Below are 17,664 nucleotides of genomic sequence, written 5' to 3'. Positions count from 1 at the left end.
CTTTATTTATAATTTCAAATATGTTATTTTCGCTTTCAGTATTTATTTAGAAAACCAAAAAATAAGTTATAGGCCTAATCTTTTATTAGACGTTATGTATACAGAATACAGGCCTTTGTCAAGAATGTAAATCTTTACATTCCGAGTTTTATTGTTGCCGAATTTTTTGTGTGCTATGGTCGTTGCTATAGGTGACGTCAAGCGTGACAAGTTCCTGTATAGAGAGTTCAGCATTGTTTATATTCTGGTCAGAGGTCTGTGATTAAGTGTGATTCTGGTTTATCTCAAACGAGTTGTTCATATTGTTTTAGTCTAGTCTTCTACTCGCTAAAGTCTACACCTAATCTAAACAATCTAGATAATAAGATATTTATTGGATAGTGATGAGTTGGAATAATGAAGTAACTTTTTATGTAATCCAACAAGTCTACTCTAAGTCTAAGTCTCTAAGTCTAAATCATAATTCATAGTATGAATCATAGTAATTTAAGTAAATGAACTACTAAATGAGTAAACTTGAAACTATCTTTCTATATAATATTACTACAGTCACAGTATAGACTATAGATATCATATAGTTACAAGTAGACCTTTCTCTCTATATATATTTATAATATATACTAGACTCTGGTATGATTATTACTAATACTAATAGTTAGTAATAGTATACTGTTTACTATACTATATATATATTATACTATAATATATTAGTATATAATAATATAATACCATAGAGTCAGAGTATAGATAGTATAATATTATAGTTACAAGTAGAATCTTGAACTTGAAATTATCTTCACTTCTCTGGACTTAAGGCAAGGTAAGTTATATCTATTAATATTATATAAAGTAGAAAGTGAGGCGACGTATGTATGTATGTTAGGAATAGAAATAAAAACCGCTTGACCAATCTTGATAAAACTTGGCAGAAATGTTCCTTGGGTACTAACTTAGACGGTAGTGTATGTATTGTAGCCCTAAAACAAACTTAAGACCCTCCAAAAAAATAAAGTTGTCAGACTCTATTAAGCTATAGTATTTATGGATCTAGGCTTTGTTTAATTACAATTTTGACATGAGAAAAGATCGAAAGGATTTAGATCTAGATATAATTTTAAGAAATACACTTTGCGCAGATAGTTTTTTACTTTGACACATGAAAATACAAAAGAATGTCCATTGATTTCATTATATAATAAAATTAACCTTCAAATTTGTGTTTCAAAACCATTTTTACTTAAATTAGTTCCTTATATCTGTGACTATATAATACAGATTTCCTTATGAACATTCTTTCATTAGACAATACCTTAATGTTACACATCTTTCCATTCCTAGGTCTAAAACTCTAATTCAACTCTAAGATGATATATAACTTCTCTTCGCACAGATATTTTTATACTTTAACACATGAACATACTAATTATAGTCCATTAATTTCTTATTTTGATCAAATTAACATTCAAATTTGGTTTTCTAAAGCATTTTTAATACATTCGTTTACGAAAGCTGCGAAGCTGTGTTGAGATAGGCCTATATTCATTCATGAAATGCATACTAAAAATTATTTCGTTTAATTGTTTAATCTATCGCTCTTAATTTTATTTTGGTAGCGAGAGAAAAAAAACTTGAAAGGATCATTAGCTAAGTTTTACATACATCTAAATCCAATCCACTAGATTAGTAAACACAAACTTAGACCCAAGGCCGCGGGTAATGTCAGGCTAGTTACTTATATAGGATTAGAAACATCAGAATAAACAAAGTTTGTGTGGCTCAGAACTAAAATGAATAAGTGTTTTATAAAACCACAATCCACAGAAATAAACAATAGCATTCAAAATTAATTTTTTTTTGCTACTCTTGGCATCCTCCTCCCTTTAGTTATCACAAATTAACACTGTGCCATTTAAGCAAGGGAAATGAACAAGCACTGTACCATTTAACCAAGGGAAATGAACAAGCACTATACCATTTAACCAAGGGAAATGAACAAGCACTATACCATTTAACCAAGGGAAATGAACAAGCACTATACCATTTAACCAAGGGAAATGAACAAGCACTATACCATTTAACCAAGGGAAATGAACAAGCACTATACCATTTAACCAAGGGAAATGAACAAGCACTGTACCATTTAACCAAGGGAAATGAACAAGCACTGCCCCATATAACAAAGAGAAATGAACAAGCACTTCACCATTTAACCTAGGGAAAAGAACAAGCACTGCCCCATATAACAAAGAGAAATGAACAAGCACTATACCATTTAACCAAGGGAAATGAACAAGCACTATACCATTTAACCAAGGGAAATGAACAAGCACTATACCATTTAACCAAGGGAAATGAACAAGCACTATACCATTTAACCAAGGGAAATGAACAAGCACTGTACCATTTAACCAAGGGAAATGAACAAGCACTGCCCCATATAACAAAGAGAAATGAACAAGCACTTCACCATTTAACCTAGGGAAAAGAACAAGCACTGCCCCATATAACAAAGAGAAATGAACAAGCACTATACCATTTAACCAAGGGAACATGAAAAAAGTGTATCTAAGTGGGGAAACTTTCCATTCCCATCTGTCCAACACTAGTCCTTTTCTACTATCCTTTGTGTTGTGGAATCATTGAGATGTCTATTGCCGAGTTACAAAACCAATTTGGAGACCATCTACTTCTTGACTTTCTATCCTACAGAGCAACATTTGTAATGCTCCTAGTTAAAGCTGATCTATATCTGTCTTCAAAATTGTGGCATAAAGTGGCTGTTCTAATACAGCCAACAATAAATAAAAAATAAAGCAAAAGTGCTGTAGTACCAAAATGTCATAGTCATAAAGGGGGGGGGGGTGAAGATATATACTTGAATTATGAATATGAAAAGTCTAGCTTAAAGTCCCTTCGTGAGCATTCATGTTTTCTGTTATTCCATTGTTTTGCTTTTGAGGTAATATGGTTTCATTGCTATTTATACTATATATAAGTATAGATCTATGCAATATAAGGATATGACTGTATAGAATTTGGCCCTTGTTGTTTAGAGAGAGAGTAGTCCTTAAGGGACTGCAGGCACGACATGGCCTAAATTGTGCCTAAAATCAAAATCAAATCAATCAAACACAGCTTATTATAATGATTAGTTTCCAAAGCAATTTTGAACATCATTTGCATATATGTTACTTTTTTTTTTCAGTTTGATAATTATTAACATCATTGACCTTAAAAATCTTTTGCTTTTCTGAAACAAAAAAGTATTTAAAAAAACGTAATCTAGATATATTACTTAATATTACATAAAGAAGAGTTTTATAATTTTAAAAAAATTTTGACCACAGATGTCTGTAACAAAACAAAAAAAAACAACAACAAATCTCTTCATAGCATCAGACTTAGACTAAGACTGCTTTATTGATCCTTATGGAAATTTCTTGTGATTACAAGGACTCTTTTCTCTTATACAGACAACAGAAACATTCACATAAATAGAACAGACACAACATAAAGTCTGTGCTCAGTAAAATGAGCATTTCTTGAGTTGATCAACTTGAATGTTTCAATGTGGCTTTATGTGTGACCATTCTCTAGGATTCAGTTGTGATTTTCATTTCCATAGTGTTGCGTCTTCACAGCACCCTAACCTTAACTCAAGTTGAAACAAGCATCATCCTACACAGAGCAGACATCCATCTTTGCACATTGTTTTGTCACTATGAGTTATTGTTTTGCATTCTGTTTTAAAGATCCGGGATTTCATTTTAGGGATCATTGTATTCTGTGTTTGAAATCATTGTATTCTGTTTTTGGGATCATTGTATTCTGTGTTTGGAATCATTGTATTCTATTTTAGGGATCATTGTATTCTGTGTTTGGAATCATTGTATTCTGTGTTTGAAATCATTGTTCTGTGTTTGGAATCATTGTATTCTGTGTTTGAAATCATTGTATTCTGTGTTTGGAATCATTGTATTCTGTGCTTGGAATCATTGTATTCTGTTTTAGGGATCATTGTATTCTGTTTTTGGAATTATTGTATGCTGTTTTAGGGATCATTGTATTCTGTTTTTAGGATCATTGTATTCCGTTTTTTTTGGAATCGTTGTATGCTGTTTTTAGGATCATTGTATATTGTTTTTGGAATCGTTGTATGCTGTTTTTAGGATCATTGTATATTGTTTTTGGAATCGTTGTATGCTGTTTTAGGGATCATTGTATTCTGTTTTAGGATCATTGTATTCCGTTTTAGGGATCGTTGCATTCATATTTAAAAATAATTGAAATGTTTGATTCAAGGGTTCTCAATATTCTCATCATTTTTTGTCTTCTGTTATTGGATAATTCAAATTAAAAGATTGAGCAAAAGAAACTTACAGACTCTTTTTGAGGGCTCGTTATTTCTAGTTCTCTATTGGTGCAGATCTACGTGTCTAAAGAAAGGATTTGGGTTGGGGGGGGGTGTGTCGTTATTTCTAGTTCTCTATTGGAGCAGATCTACATGTCTAAAGAAAGGATTTGGGTTGGGGGGGGGTGTCGTTATTTCTAGTTCTCTATTGGTGCAGATCTACATGTCTAAAGAAAGGATTTGGGTTGGGGGGGGGGTGTCGTTATTTCTAGTTCTCTATTGGAGCAGATCTACATGTCTAAAGAAAGGATTTGGGTTGGGGGGGGGGTGTCGTTATTTCTAGTTCTCTATTGGAGCAGATCTACATGTCTAAAGAAAGGATTTGGGTTGGGGGGGGGTGTCGTTATTTCTAGTTCTCTATTGGAGCAGATCTACATGTCTAAAGAAAGGCTTTGGGGTGGGGGGGCTCGTTATTTCTAGTTCTCTATTGGAGCAGATCTACATGTCTAAAGAAAGGATTTGGGTTGGGGGGGGGGGTGTCGTTATTTCTAGTTCTCTATTGGTGCAGATCTACATGTCTAAAGAAAGGATTTGGGTTGGGGGGGGGGGTGTCGTTATTTCTAGTTCTCTATTGGAGCAGATCTACATGTCTAAAGAAAGGATTTGGGGTGGGGGGGGGGGGTGGGGGGGGGGGCTCGTTATTTCTAGTTCTCTATTGGAGCAGATCTACGTGTCTAAAGAAAGGATTGCGGGGGGGGGGGGGGGCTATTTATTTTTTACCTAAAAGAAAATACGAAAATAACGATAATTGAACAGAGTTTGGACACAATACTCTTCATGCTACACAGACCCATCTGTATCCTACATATTTTGCCACATCCGGCTCAGCCCTTGTCTGTCAGTTTATCCATTTTTCTATTTTCGTCTTCTGCGCATGTCTTCGGCTGTAGCTTTTGGGGGAGGGGGGGGGGGCTTCAAAAATAGATTTAGATCTGTGTGCTGCGGCCCTATTGCTCAAGTTTTCCTGTCTATTTGAAATTCAATTGTAGCTCCACCTGGGTGAAAAAGGAAGTCTTGAGGAGGGGGGGGGGCACAACTACTGACCTCTAGGACCACAACTCTTGGCCTAATGCGACCTTGGGAACAAGAAGTCGTTTAGAGGGAGGGGGAGTATGTCAACAGAGAAGAATGGAAGACGTGATTGACAAGCTGATAGACAAACGAGAGAAAGTAAGGCAGACAGTCTGAGTGTAATGCGCCGAGCCTCGGGGGATGCTGACAAATAAAGAAGGCTACACATTGTACCCCAGACGATTTTCATTAAGACGCAACTCATTTTAAACCTTGCCTATCCCTTATCCTTGTTTGACTTAGTGGGAGGGATTCTATTGATTTCACCACACAGTACATGTCATGCAGTCGGACTCAAGCCCAAGGGTAAATGACGATCCGAAAGAAGGCACTCCAGTCATATTCTATATTTAGACTCTTCCCCCTTTTTGTTAAATGACATGTGTCGGCATAAGATTGTATTTGATACATATTTCTCTTATTAGAAATTCTTTTTTTCGCTCAGATGCACTCGATAACAATTTAACTTTTGGTCATAAAATCTCCTTACAATAAGAAAAAGTGTCTTGTAGACAGTAGGCCTTTGTAGGATGAAGTGCTCAGAACGCATGATAACGCTTGGCTCCGGGACTCAGCCCCTGACCTCGCTGGGGGAGCTTGCTGCGCTCGATCAGATCTCCTAGATGACTGAGGAGGGAAACTTCTGCTTCTACAGTACTATTTCCAAAATATTCTTCTAATATACAAACCACTTTAAAATCATTTACGAAACACTTTTCCGATAAAAATATAATTAAGCGGATTACTTTTTAATAAAAATTATTTTAGTAAATTTAAATTCCATAAATATTGTAAGTATATATCTCTCTGTATGCTAAGATAAATTGGACAAGCAAAATATAAAAAAATCCTTTGAAAAAAGAACAAAAACACGACCAAGCTTATCTAAGGAGAAGAACTCCGCACTTACAACTATATTTCTCAATGATGTCAAACAAAATAATTTATTTCCAATAATTAATTGACCAATTGGTTAATTTTTAATTGATTCATGTTTTGTTACGTATAATGAATGATTTTTAAAGTTTCGACTTGATTCGAGAAAGCGTGTTGTAGAAATAACGTGTTCAATTATCTTAAGGGACGTAACCCTATATATTCAAACAAAATAATTAATTAACAGAAATTAATTCACAATTTTTTGTTATTGATTCGTATCTTGTCTATGCCAATGAATAATTATGCAAAGCGTCAACTTGATCCAAGAATAGATGTTTGAGAAATAACGTGTTCAAACTTTTTATCTGACAGACAGTCAGAATTGATATAGGCTTTGTAAAAATTGTATTATAATTATGTGTTTGTAAGTTTTTCTTTTATAATACATCCTTATACCCCTCCCAGACCCCAATATAGGAGCTCATAGCGCTTCCCCAGGCCCCAGTTGGCTAAAAGGGAGTGAAGGCGCGCCACGAGTAAAAGTTTGAGAAACACTGGTGTAATGTATTGATGTAGTTCAGTATAGGTGTACTGTATTGATGTAGTTCAATATAGCTGTACTGTATTGATGTAGTTCAATATAGGTGTACTGTATTGATGTAGTTCAATATAGGTGTACTGTATTGATGTAGTTCAGTATAGGTGTACTGTATTGATATAGTTCAGTATAGGTGTACTGTATTGATATAGTTCAGTATAGGTGTACTGTATTGATGTAGTTCAGTATAGGTGTACTGTATTGATATAGTTCAGTATAGGTGTACTGTATTGATATAGTTCAGTATAGGTGTACTGTATTGACAAACACTTCAAAGGAAACAACGTAAAACATTAATATTGATGGAACGTTTTGCTTTCACCCAAGTGCACGCCTTCATGAATGTTTCATTCTTTGTAGGTGTCGGGTTGAGTAAGTTCTCTCTTGCACAAGCGCATAGGCCTACACACTGCTGGACTTTGTTACATGACCTAAGTACCATATTACTTGAATGGTTTTGAACCAACGGACAGGTCGAGTGGAAGGCTTAAATTCTCAGTAAAGGTTTTCTGGTTTGAATCCTTGAGAGATTTCCGGCGTCTAGCTGTGTCCGGTGTACAGAGAATGGAAGTAGGTCTATAGTTCTAAAATAGACATCTTTAAAAGCATCTACTCTTCTTTCGGCCATCTCTTAGCTCTGTGGAATCAAAATTGTAGTCTTCCACTTTTAAAAGTAATTTGGCAGTCTAGACTACTCATCTTTTTTTTTTAAATTTCTTGTTTATGTTTTTCTTTAAATTCCATAAGATCATCCTCCCATGTCTCCATATCGCCCTCTCTTCTTTATCACTTTGAGTATTTCATTACGTGCACTTCAAGAGGTGTCTTTTCAATGTCAAACTGAAAAAAATAAATAAAGAGTAGATTACGTCCATGTTATGACTTGAACTACTGCAGTCATTGAAAACACAGATTTATTTCTTCTAATTATTCAGAACCGATGTATCTTACAATATAAAGCTTGTGGATCACATAGAAATACCAGGCAAAATATTTAAAAAGGTTTTGTTTAAATTAAATATCATTCCAGTTATTTACAAAAATTTTGTTTAAATATAATTCCAGTTATTTACAAAGGTCTTGTTTAAATTAAATATCCTTCCAGATATTTATAAAGGTTTCGTTTAAATTAAATATCATTCTAGTTATTTACAAAAATTTTGTTTAAATATAATTCCAGTTATTTACAAAGGTCTTGTTTAAATATCATTCCAGCTGTTTACAATTCAAAATTACCTTTCAACTTGTGTGTAATACAATCGATAGACCAACTTGTTCTCAGTGATGAGGTGTAAGTCTAGTCAATCCGTCCTATCTCAGTGCATTGATTGGTGAAACAAAGCTCTTCTCTGTTTTATTTCATTTGGTTTATGCATCGCCGTTGTCCTGGCAACCTTTTGGTGGATGGCATTTACACTTTTGATTATGACCAGAGAAACTGCTGTTAAAAATGTTTCTTGATTCTTTGTAATAAGCAGATACATACAATCAATAATGGGCTGTCAGGCAAACAAAAAAAAAATTATAAGAAAACTTCATAGGAGAAAACAAAGGGGCAAATTCAACTACTCGAGCTTACACACAAATAAAGCACAAACATTTTTATACTTACTGGAAGAACTGAGAAATTCTGTGTGTATGAGGTTATATAGGCAAGAACTAAGAAAGTCTGTGTGTATGAGGTTATATAGGCAAGAACTAAGAAATTCTGTGTGTATGAGGTTATATAGGCAAGAATTGAGAAAGTCTGTGTGTATGAGGTTATATAGGCAAGAACTAAGAAAGTCTGTGTGTATGAGGTTATATAGGCAAGAACTAAGAAAGTCTGTCTGTATGAGGTTATATAGGCAAGAACTAAGAAAGTCTGTGTGTATGAGGTTATATAGGCAAGAACTGAGAAAGTCTGTGTGTATGAGGTTATATAGGCAAGAACTAAGAAATTCTGTGTGTATGAGGTTATATAGGCAAGAATTGAGAAAGTCTGTGTGTATGAGGTTATATAGGCAAGAACTAAGAAAGTCTGTGTATGAGGTTATATAGGCAAGAACTAAGAAAGTCTGTCTGTATGAGGTTATATAGGCAAGAACTAAGAAAGTCTGTGTGTATGAGGTTACATAGGCAAGAACTGAGAAAGTCTGTGTGTATGAGGTTATATAGGCAAGAACTAAGAAATTCTGTGTGTATGAGGTTATATAGGCAAGAATTGAGAAAGTCTGTGTGTATGAGGTTATATAGGCAAGAACTAAGAAAGTCTGTGTGTATGAGGTTATATAGGCAAGAACTAAGAAAGTCTGTGTGTATGAGGTTAAATAGGCAAGAACTAAGAAAGTCTGTGTGTATGAGGTTATATAGGCAAGAATTGAGAAAGTCTGTGTGTATGAGGTTATATAGGCAAGAACTGAGAAAGTCTGTGTGTATGAGGTTATATAGGCAAGAACTGAGAAAGTCTGTCTGTATGAGGTTATATAGGCAAGAACTAAGAAAGTCTGTGTGTATGAGGTTATATAGGCAAGAACTAAGAAAGTCTGTGTGTATGAGGTTATATAGGCAAGAATTGAGAAGGTCTGTGTGTATGAGGTTATACAGGCAAGAATTGAGAAAGTCTGTGTGTATGAGGCACTGGCGGATCCAGGGGGGGGGGGCGGTAGGGGCGATCGCCCCCCCCCCCACTCGGCCGACCCCCCCCCGGACGAATTTTAGTATAGAAGTCACACAATTTGTATACGAATTTATTACTTATGTTAATAATATATACTAGTTATTTATATTTCAAACTATTTTTAGATTATTTCGCCCCCCCCTTCTAGTATGTTGGCCGATTAGGTGGGGTCGGGAGGGGGCGATAGCATCAATCCGCCCCCCCCAACCATAAACTTTTGAGTGGGGGGGGGCGGTCCAATTTATTTGTAGAAATCACAGCTTGCCTCTGCCAAAAGAATCAATTATGATTAAAACTTGTTATTGATATTTTAACCGATCTTTATATTATGTCGTTCCCCTGTTGTCCGATTGGTGTGTGTGTGTGTGGGGGGGGCGAAACCTCTACTGCCCTTCCCAACTTAACCCTTTGAGTGGGGGGGGGGGCGGTCCTACTTTTATGGAGAAATCATAGTTTGTGAGCAAGATTAGTTGCATTAATATATAAATTTGATATTATGTCTCTCTCCTTCAGGTATCTTGGCCGATTCGGTGGGGTAAGGGGGGGGGGCGATTGCATGTACTGCCCTCCCTCTCTAGCCCTCTGAGTGGGGGGGGGGCGGTCATATTTTTATGGAGAAATCATAGTTTGTGAATAAAAATAGTTGAATTTCTATATAATTGATATGTGAAACCATTTGTATATTATGTCGCACCACACTCTAATCTCAAATTTTATGATTAGTAAATATAAAAGGAAAAAGGTGGGAGAGCGATACATGCCATCTCCTTTCCCTCATCGGACGAAGCAATAATTTTTCTTTTTGTATTATAGTTAAGAAATTACAAAATGTAAAAAAAAAAATAAATCAGCCACTAATATAATTTATATATGCTATAAATTAAATTCTCGTATCGAGTGGCCCCACCCTTATTCTTTAATGCCAAATGCAATCATTAGCAGAAATTATAAAAAGGAGCGAGGATAAATCGTTTTCATTCTACCGCCCCTCCCATTTCCAGACAGAGTTTATGTGATTTCACATGAATTTATCATAATTATTTTAAGAAAGACTTTGCTTTAGAAAAGTTAGAATTCAAGCAAAAATTTTCAGTATAAGAGTCACAATTGAGATGAGTAGCCTTTTTCCCAACCTTTACTCAATCTAATATTTTTCTAGTTAAATTTGGGACTATAACTCACAATTTATGCTTGAATTTTATTGAATATTATTTATCGAATTTTTTTTTCGATCCTCAAAGCCTTAATCTAAATATGTGGGGTATCTGATCTTTTCAAGGAACAAATCGGATTAATTTGCAATGTATTAAGGGCGTATACATTCAAATTGGACCTTTTTTAATAGGATGAATAATGAGCTTTAGGTAAGGAGAATGCGTTTCTTCAGCGAAGAATGCATGAAAACGCTTTCTGCGTCGGGGCTACGCCCCGAAACTCACTGATGAATAGTGAGCTGTAGATGTCAGGAGCAGGCGTTTCTGCAGTGAAAAATGCAAGAAAACACTTTTGGCGTCGGGGCTTCGACCCGAACTCCACTGATTAAAATGAGCTGTAGATGTCAGGAGAATGCGTTTCTTCAGTGAAGAATGCATGAAAATACTGAGAAATATTGCTGATTTATTCTTATATATATATATATGTGTGTGTGCTGTACGCACGTTTATGTATAGGGTTAGGGTTTACTGGGCGTTAGGGTTAGGGTTTGGAAAAAAATCGCCCCCCCCCACTCCAAAGTTATGGATCCGCTAGTGGTATGAGGTTATATAGGCAAGAACTAAGAAAGTCTGTGTGTATGAGGTTATATAGGCAAGAACTAAGAAAGTCTGTGTGTATGAGGTTATATAGGCAAGAACTGAGAAAGTCTGTGTGTATGAGGTTATATAGGCAAGAACTAAGAAAGTCTGTGTGTATGAGGTTATATAGGCAAGAACTAAGAAAGTCTGTGTGTATGAGGTTATATAGGCAAGAACTGAGAAACGGGGGAATTCTGTTATGGATCATTACACTGGGTGGTAGTGGTGGGGAAAAAAGGTTCCTGTCAAAAATAAATAACATTTGAACTTTGAAGCATTTACAATAACTTTTCAACTTTGTGTGCAGTACAATCGCTGGACCAACTTGTACACTGTAGTCAGGCTTGTGTAAAGTGTTAGCTAGTAAATATTGAAGGACAATGTAGTGGAGAATCCTACAAGTGACACGAACCTCATGACTTTTACAGATAAATGTCTTAGTGGTTTACGAAACATTGTATTCAGTAAAGATGCTAGGCTAATGTGTCGTGTGTTTTTTTTTTAAATTCAGGAATTACAATGATAGACTTCGGCCGAAAATGGAATAATTTCTTAAAATATAAGCGTAAGAAACAAACTTACTAAACAGTATTTAATCTAATCCACTTTTCCCAAAATCTATATCATATTTCTTTTTTTTTCTTCTAGTTGTAGGTCTACTTTTTTTTTTTATTAATTTAAGAAAAAATAATACTTTCAATACTGTTATGTACTTTAAATGTCTATGTGCAAATTTTAAGCACTGAGATGATGTAATTTTACTGTAGCTTGTTTTAGTCTAGAAGAAAGTTTACCACATTAAGCTTGTAAATAAAACTGTATATCTATAGGCATTACTTTAGCAAAGCTACATTAAATCTGTACTTGTCTTCATAATTTATTTCAGCTTTATAGCTGTACATGTCTCTAATGTCTCAAGGGTTTCAACAAAATACTTTTGTTTAGGATAGATAATAGTATTGTTGAAGTAGGTCGCCGTTTCGTTGTAGTTCCAGACAGACATACTAACCTTTAGGCGTATTCATAACTTGTTACATAAACTTAAATGTAGCTCAGAAAATAACATAGTCTACAAATGAGATGACACGATGTCGAGCGATTTAAATTTGTTTGAATTCACTTCAAAAGTTCTGCTCTTCAGACACTAAACACACGTGGAGTCGTGGTCTTACCACAACTGAAACTCCTATTTCCAATTACTTTCATCATCCCTTTTATCCTGTCATCTGTGACAGTCTTACTCTTTGTTTTGATTCAGTAGAAGATTACATTGCCAAAAACACATAAGACAAAACCGTAAGTTGCATGTCTTCACAACCATTAAGGTTAACATTGTTCAGAAATTGTTCAAACGTGACGATCATTTGGTTTTCTATTGTCCTCTGTTGTAGACACATGTACGTACACTTGTGTTATACATCAGAATCTATTCAGTCCTTACAAGCAAGTAGACACACTTGTCTAAAACGTATCTATTAAATATGTTTTTCTTGTACCTTATAAACTGTCAACATGCCCGAATAATCAGGATCATTCAAGTCAATGCAGAGCTGTTAACAATGTATATGTATGGTTTAATCCACATTTGTAATTATTTTTTTAAAATTAAAGTAATGAGTGAGAGTCTAGGAACTTGTTCTACCCTGACCTTAAATATTAATGATAATCTTTTTTATTTGTTATTCTATGTTTTAGAGAAAAGTTTATTTTGTTATTCTATGTTTTACAGAAAAGTAGTTTTTTTTCTTTGTTTTTTGTTTCAGGGAAAAGGTTTTTTTTTTTTGTTATTCTATGTTGTAGAGAAAAGTTGTTTTTTTTTATGTCTTTGTGACAGTTATAAGCAAACTGTGAAAAATCTGGAAGAGTAGCACCAGCTTCCAAGTAAATCTAAAACTATATTCATCGTTAGTGGCTGTGAAAGCTGTGACACTGAACGCTGAGGATGAAAGAAGAATTGAGGCTTTTGAGAGTTGATGTGACAGAAAAATGCTGGGTCTAAGGAGAAGAAGACAAATAAGGTTGTACTTTCTCAAGTCAACACTCGGATGGCATTAAGAAGGAACTCCCCAACACTGCGAAGAGACGAAAGCTGAACTGGTTTGGTCATTGACTCATTGCCAAAAGTCATTGTTCAAGGTACAGGGGAGGTAACACGAAGAAAGTGTCGTCCAAAGAGAAGCTGGCTCTCTCTCTCTTAGATCTGTATTGTTCCGGTTCAGCCAGGCTCCACCAATCTTGAAGCTTGTGTTTCTTTTACTGCTTAAGACGTATGAATCCCAGGAGCGCTTTCCTCTAGTCATCATGTCTGTTGGTATACTTCATTGTTGCTGCCGTCGTTTAGTTACGATGACGGAAACGTCAATTAGATACCGAGTCATTCTGTCAAGAGACCAGCACACATAGAGTCACAAAGTTGCTTTAAATAATCTCCACATTTGTAAAGTACATCAAGTACTACGTGATGAGTCAGTTAGTATCTCACATGTTTATAAATGATAAGCAGAAGAGCTAGCAGCTAAGAAACATGTAATCTTGAGACATTTAAACGTGTGGGATGTGTGGTCACCAAACAGGTGCTCAAGAAGTTGACTATTCTAACGTTCACTCAATCAATCCGATAGGACACGCTGACCCATATTGATGCCCCCCTCCCTTGCAATAGCCAGACTTCTGGAAACTATAAAGTGACCAGATGATTAACTTTATTTGTAGATTTGGCAGAGAAAGTTGTCGCCTCCAGCAGAGTCTTAATTTCCTCTTGCTCTCTTTCAGTCTCTTTCTTATCTTATCTTATCTTATATAATACAGACGTTACTTCAAAAAAGAAGATGATTACGTCCTACGCGTCATGCATTTAGTCATGCATATTAACCCTCAGAGACCCACATTATCTTACAGTGGTTCTAAAATTATTTCCTTTGGTATACATATGTATAACATGCTCGTAATTCAATATCAATAATAATTTTTGAGGTCATGTGACCGTGACCTACTTTTTCGATTTGTTCCACAGGTGACCCACTGGGCTTTGTTGGTAATAATTAATATACTTTCATAAAAGTAAAAAAAAATATTTTAAAAATGTTAGAAAATAATATTTTTTTATTTTATTGGTGTCGATATTTCCTCCACTTCTTTAAACACTATACTCATAGGTGTCTGTGGCATTTTATGTCTCAAGAGACAATCTTTTCCCTTGGCAACTTCTTGTATGACTAAAGAGGCCAATAACTGATACGCCGCTGCTAGTGTAGATTTTGATGAGCTTTATGCTGCGTTTGCACACATTGGTATACTGCAAGAGTGGACGACCAGTGGCTCTCTTGCCTTCTGTTAGATCGCCATACAGAATGTCTTTTAGAAGTCAACCTACTGGCATTCTATGAACGTGGCCAAGCCTGCCAAGGCGTTAGCTCCTGATAACAAAGTAGATGTCCTGGCGCCCTGCTCTTCTTAGCACTGCCACATTGGTTATTGTAAAAATGTTTTACATAATTCGGATGTTCCTTCAGAGTTGAAGATAGTTTACTTCCTAGTCCAAACCTCCCGCAGGACGACAGGGGATGGGAGTGGTCAGGGTTTGAACCCTCGACAGTCAATAATAAATCCGAACGACAGTCCAGCGCGCAAACCGCAAGACCAGGCAGCCATCCTGCCACCTTATTTTAATTTTAAAGAGGCACTATAAGTAAATGGCAAGGGTTCTGTCTCTTCTAAATCAGAAGATGATTTGGAAGAATTGAGGTCTTGCGTTCTGTTTCCTTATCAGGTTCTTGCTCATAGTCCTCATCATCAGTTGAATCATTGTAGTCAATTACTTCTAAAATATCTAGCACTTCTTGAGCAGTGAATTTCTTAGGCAATGAAGCTGACATTATTCTGTTGAGAAAAAAAAAATGATCCAGATTAGATGTAGATCTAATAGTAATATCATAGTAAAAAAAAATATTATAGTTTATATAGAGATTATAGATTATAGAATATCACTTACTTTATCATAAAATGTATTAATTTATAAAATTAATTCCGAGATCTTGTTCAAATAATTAATACTGTAAATTATAATACTAAAATAAAATATTTTATTACCGGTAATTATTGACAATGATACTGTTGATCTACGTCTAGACTAGAGGACGTCTTAGTATTCATTAGGTCTAGATTTTTTTCCCTTTAACCAATGACTTAAATTCTGCCAAGTCACTGGTTTTCCTGGCTAGCTCAGGCAACCCATTCCATGCTCTAATAGCACTAGGGAAGAAGGAGTATTTGTACAAATTTGTCCTAGCATATGGGACGAGGAATGTGCCTTTATCTTTGTGTCTTTCAGAGTATTTTATTAAATTTTGTTTTTGTATTTGAAGATTATGGTTCAGTGTTTTATGTATGATTGCTACTTTACTTTTGAGCCTTCTGTCCCGAAGGCTTTCTAAATTTAGTGATTTTACTAAAGGTGTTACTCTAGTCAAATGTGAATATTCGTTTGTTATGAATCGCACTGCTCTATTTTGTGTCTGTTCCAGTTTCTTAATGTTTTATTGAGTTGAGGGGTCCCAAACGGAGGATGCATATTCTATTATTGGCCTAACCAAGGTTAAATAACATTTTAGTTTTATGTTCTTATTTGATTTATAGAAATTTCTTTTAATAAATCCTAATGCTTTGTTTGATTTTTTTGTAGTTTCATCAATATGTGGATGCCATGACAGTTTTTCATTTATTATAACACCTAGGTATTTTGCGTTTTTAGTCTGTGTTACTGGTTTGCCATGAATAAGATAAGTGGAATTAATTTGTTTTAGTTTTTTTGTTACTCTTAACAACTGACATTTTTCTGGGTGGAAAGACATGCTCCAATTTGATTCCCATTACTGTAATTCATCTAATTTTCTTTCTAAAATGTCAGTGTCTTGTGTTGTTTTTATTGTTCTATATATTATGCAATCGTCTGCAAATAATCTGACTTTTGTTCCTGAAGTAATGCAATTTGGTAAATCATTTATGTAAAATAAAAATAGTAGTGGACCCAAGACTGTTCCTTCAGGTACACCTGAGTTGACTGTTATCTGTGTTGATTTAGAGCCATTTATTATTACAGTTTGTTCTCTCCCTATCAGAAAGTCTTTAATCCACTGATTTCTTTCTCTCCCCCCCTCTCTCTCTCTCTTACACACACACACACACACACACACAAAACTATTCTCCCCCCCCCCCCCTGTTTAACTCTTGCAAATATGTATGAAAAATGTTGCAATCAAGCCAAGAGAAGAAATAACCTGCTGGCAAGAAGGGGCTAGAAGTAGCACAATGTATTGGATCATCATGGACACTTCTAAACTTCAACATTCATTCCAATGTTCAGCTAAGCACATGGTGGTCGAGTGGTTAGGTGCTCAGCTGTCATACTCGAGGGGTTCGGGAAGCAATATTGATAGTGATATGAGATTTTTTGTCCTCTTGGTTGGAGTGTTGAATTGAGATCTACGTGCTTGTCCATCACGGGATGTGTACCTGACCTGGAACTAGCGACATGCCAGACGTCTCCTAACCCTTGCCCAGGGCGTATCGTTTTCTCAGCTGACATTTTGGTTCCAAATGGAAACTTGTTACTCTTGTAATTTACACCTAAACATGTGAATATCATGTCCCTGCATGCTTACTATCTAAACCAGGCATGAATTTCTATGTCAATTACATGTAATATATGTTACACTGTAATGATATAATAGGCCCACATCTCGATAGATAAACATTATTTACAACTGATACATTTTAAAAGTGATGCCCAACATACTTCGACCTGCGGGCCAGTTTAATTTCCAACACTGGTATCGCGGGCCAGATTAATGAATAGATATAAAAAACGAAATGAAATGGACACTTTTTTTTATAGGCAACCCGTAGGGATATAGTAGGTACTCACATTGATTATTGGGATACCCGGTATTTGAAGTTGTTTTTTTTTACCCGTCGGAAAAAAAGTGCTCTACCGGTACTTAAAATGTGAACCATATATTTGTTTTCATAATGCAGTTTTATGTTGTCGTTTTTAAACAGTCACACTTTCATTACAAAACAAATATGTTGGCTTATTATCATAATAAGAGTCCTAGATCATAAACACAAAAAATGTTAAAGGTCATGATACCAATCTATCATAGAAAATGAGAGGGCCCTAACGTAAAGATACATTTTTCAACCTTTTTTTCAGGGAGCGATATATCTCAGCGGGCCGGATGAAATCACGTCCGGC

At 35.3% G+C, this 17,664-nt stretch overlaps 1 protein-coding gene across 4 annotated transcripts in view; it reads left to right on the top strand.

Annotated features, from left to right (window-relative positions):
- Nucleotides 1-203: 203 nt before the first annotated feature.
- Nucleotides 204-17,664, top strand: part of LOC106061579 (serine/threonine-protein kinase NIM1-like) — a 61,766-nt gene continuing 44,305 nt past the window's right edge. For 2 of the 4 annotated variants that reach the window (XM_056028360.1, XM_056028361.1), the window contains exon 1: nt 217-820. The gene's annotated coding sequence lies outside the window, so the exon portion shown is untranslated. Of the gene's footprint in view, nt 821-17,664 lie in introns of all 4 variants that reach the window. The other 2 variants (XM_056028364.1, XM_056028363.1) reach the window with 2 other exon arrangements.

The sequence above is a fragment of the Biomphalaria glabrata genome, chromosome 5, assembly GCF_947242115.1.
Source record: "Biomphalaria glabrata chromosome 5, xgBioGlab47.1, whole genome shotgun sequence".
In the NCBI taxonomy this organism is placed as follows: domain Eukaryota; kingdom Metazoa; phylum Mollusca; class Gastropoda; family Planorbidae; genus Biomphalaria; species Biomphalaria glabrata.
The sequence above is the reverse complement of the archived record's forward strand: the minus strand, read 5'-3'. Positions and strand labels throughout refer to the sequence as shown.